Genomic DNA, 3,891 nt, shown 5'->3' with positions numbered 1-3,891 from the left:
TGGGCGCCAAATCACCTTCTCCCCGGGAAGCTCCCTTCTCCCGAGCCGCGAAACCTCAGCCCTACCTCCATGGCGCCCCCACCACACCAATTTCACAGCCGCCCTCCTCCCTAATGCCGGAGACGCTGTCCAATTGCCGTCGTGCACTGGGCCGTGTGCCTCTTACTCCATGCTGCTGGTGCTGCCTCGATGACAGCCGTGTGAATCGTACTAGAGCCGATTCACCCCCGCCGTTGTTCACAGCGCCAGACCGGCTCCAACTTCGGATCTGTCCAGAGTCCTGGCGCTGCTTCTGCGTAGCCGTCGACCGTCGTGACATCGCTCTTTCCCTGCCGCCAGTCACCACCACAACCGTGCCGGCCTCACCGACTCGGCAGTTGGACCTGCCTACTTCACCATGCCGCCAGATAGGTCGCACCCTCATCTGAAATCTTTTTATTTAGGCGTCAGTTGTCTGAATTTTTATTTTGGACCAATCGATTCCCAATGGGAAGCAGCACCCCTCGAGGCGGCGGAGCTCCTAGGCTGCTAGTTGGCTGGTGTCTAACGTAAGGGTGCAGGGCCGCAAGTTCGCCGCGGAAGCAATGCTTAGATGGCTATCTTTTAGAGTTGCGTGGGTTGAACGTACTACCGCCGCCAGATCTGGATGACGGGGAGTCTTTGTGGATTGGCCCGGGGGCAGCGCAACCATGGCAGTGCAGTGGGACGGGGAGCGGGGTTTTGGACGGGGCCACGGATGGCGGAGGCAGGCTGCTCTGCCGTTGGTCGCTGGCTCTTCGGGGAAGATTCCGAACATTGTCAGCCGGGAGGCACAAGACGGCCATCAAGCCATCCGGCGTAGATCGGACAGTACCAAAATAAAATAAAATCGTGTGACCCCAATTTAGTCTTCAGTCAACAGACGTGTGACCACTCTCGTACCTTGCTGTTGATATCTTAGTGTATTTCTTCGGATCAAAGAGACATGTCGTTCTTAACTTTATGCGTTATCTGCATCTTCAAACACACCGTCTTCCGACTCACCGCATCTGCTCCAACAAGGGAAGCATACACCAGAAGGGAGCTACAGTCCCCACTCAACAGTTCCCTGCATCGAATGCGCGTGCCCAACATGGACAACCACAACAACTACAGGGCCATCGACAAGTCAGCACATGATGCTCACTCCTATGGATGGCATCCAGATAGGTTGTACCCTCATCTTACTTGTGTGCAACATTTATGGCTTTGCTATTCATCTAAGCACGGAAAATAGATCATCACATTTCACTGTATATTCATGCTGATCTCTTAAGGGTCTTGTTTAGGAGTTCACGCTGTTCCATAGTTCAGCTAAGATACTTGTTCTTTAGGTAACGCTGTTCCATAGTTATCATCCATCAGCCAATGCTATCCCACAGGATGGTGATTATAGTATTATACCACTTCTAGTATTACCTATGTTGTTCTTTAATACTTTTGTGTGCCATCTAGTTAATCTCGAGTACAAACGATACATATTCTGTAGCTTTCATCTATGTTCTCCCTTTAGTTTATGAGACCTGTTGCTGCTAGTTAACCCCAGTCCTACTATTTATGTCGTCTCCTACAGGCACTCATTTACATAAATCTAACTACTAGTTGTCTTCCATGCATGTCAGATATAATTGCACACACTGATATATGCACAAGAATCTCACGGAGCAATGTAAAGGGCAATAAACTTGATGTTAATGATACCCAATATGATGGAACATGTAAAGGCAGTTCTTCAGAAGACTTGCAGAAAGATGATGAATCCTCTTCACCCCACAAGGTCTTTGCTCTAACTTGGCATGTGATATGGGTACAACATGCATATAATGTCCTGGAGTGTATCTACTCTGTTGCAATGCCATGTGCTTAGCATGCTGATCATGCATGTAAATATGTCATGCCTTCCTGTTTTTTAGTACCTATTCCATTCATGATAACATATTTTCAGATTCAAGTACCGACATTCTACTCTATCGCAATGACATCCGCTTAATTTGGACATCATGCTTCCGAATATCTTATGCATTGTTATTCATCAGTATGTACTTCATCTGTCTGCCATACCATGTTTTTTTACATTGAAGTGTTGTTCTAGTGCTCTGTTGCAATGCCATCTTATTTTCCCAATCATACACGTGTATGTTGCCTTGGTTATTTATGTATGTATTCCGCTAGCATATAGTTTTACATTCAACTAATTTTTTTGCTGTGTTGTCCTGTCGTATCCCTAGCTCATACACCATACTCCCTCCATCCGGATTACATGTTGCTGAAATGGATAAAAAAGGATGTATCTAGAACTGAAATACGCCTAGACCCATCCATTTTTTTCCGGATGGAGGGAATACATGTCAATATGTCATGCCTTTCTATTCTTCAGTACCTATTCCATCTCTCTGCTTTCGCATGTTTTATAATTAAAGCACCATTCTTCTATACAAGGCATGCAAGGGGAAGACGACTATGTTAGAATCTGAAGGGTTACAAACAAGGCCTTTGCAAAAGATCCAAACGCCAGGAGATAATAAACGAACTCCAGTTTTTATAGATACTGCTCCAGCACAGAGAAACCCAACTCCTACTGATAATAAGCAGATTCCAGTGGCCAAAGAACTAGTCCACTCCAGTCGAGCAAAAATATGTCAACTCAATTCTAAGAAGCGTGTGCGTATCCTTGCATCATGAAATTTTATAGCATGCTGATCATATTTTCTACATGTTTCTTACCCATCTCTCTTTTAGAAAATAAGCTTAACAGATAGAAGAATTTCTGCAATGGTATCGTTTGTGAGGAAAGATTCTTGCAGGAATTCTCTGTGCTCCAATGTAGATGTAAGTACCTGTTGTATATCACTATATTTTTACATCAGCATGTATTTTGTTAATCGGCGTGAATCCAACCTTTATTTGATCTAAATTTAGTTGTAGCAAAATGTATGATTAAAGGCCACAATGTTGATTTTTGTAAGGAAAAATGCCTAGTAGTTTTGCATCCTGAGCTGCATGAGTGTACTATCTCATATCAGTGGGTTTGAATACTTTGGTTCTGTAGTGGGTTTTTCAGTGTTTTTTTACTGTCTTGTCCTGTCGTATCCCTAGCTCTTACATCATACTCCCTCCGTCCGGATTAAATGTCGCAGAAATGGATAAAATTGGATGTATCTAGAACTGAAATACGCCTAGACCCATCCATTTATTTCCGGATGGAGGGAATACATGTCAATATGTCATGCATTTCTATTCTTCAGTACCTATTCCATCTCTGCTGTAGCATGTTTTATAACTGAATCATCATTCTTCTATATAAGGCCTGCAAGGGGAAGACGGCTCTGTTAGAATCTGAAGGGTTACAAACCAGGTCTTTGCAAAAGATCCAAACGCCAGGAGATAATAAACCAACTCCATTTTTCATAGATACTACTCCAGCACAGAGAAACCCAACTCCCACTGATAATAAGCAGATTCCAGTGGCCAAAGAACTAGTCCGCTCCAGTCCAGCAAATGAATGTCAACTCCATTCTAAGAAGCGTGTGCGTATCCTTGCATCATGAAATTTTATAGCATTCTGATCATATTTTCTACATGTTTCTTACCCATCTCTCTTTTAGAAAATAAGGCTAAACGATAGAAGACTTCCTCCATTGGGATCGTATTCGAGGAAAATATCTTGCTGGAATTCTCTATGCTCCAATGCTGATGTAAGTACCTGTTGTATATCACTATATTTTTACATCAACATGTATTTTGTTAATCGGCGTGAATCTAACCTTTATCTGATCTAAAATTAGTTGTAGCAAAATGTTAAAGGCGCCAATGTTGATTTTTGTAAGGAAAACTGCCTGGTAGTTTTGCATACTAAGCTACATGAATGTACTA

The sequence above is a fragment of the Triticum dicoccoides genome, chromosome 2B (genome assembly GCF_002162155.2).
Source record: "Triticum dicoccoides isolate Atlit2015 ecotype Zavitan chromosome 2B, WEW_v2.0, whole genome shotgun sequence".
Lineage (NCBI taxonomy): Eukaryota > Viridiplantae > Streptophyta > Magnoliopsida > Poales > Poaceae > Triticum > Triticum dicoccoides.
The sequence above is the reverse complement of the archived record's forward strand: the minus strand, read 5'-3'. Positions refer to the sequence as shown.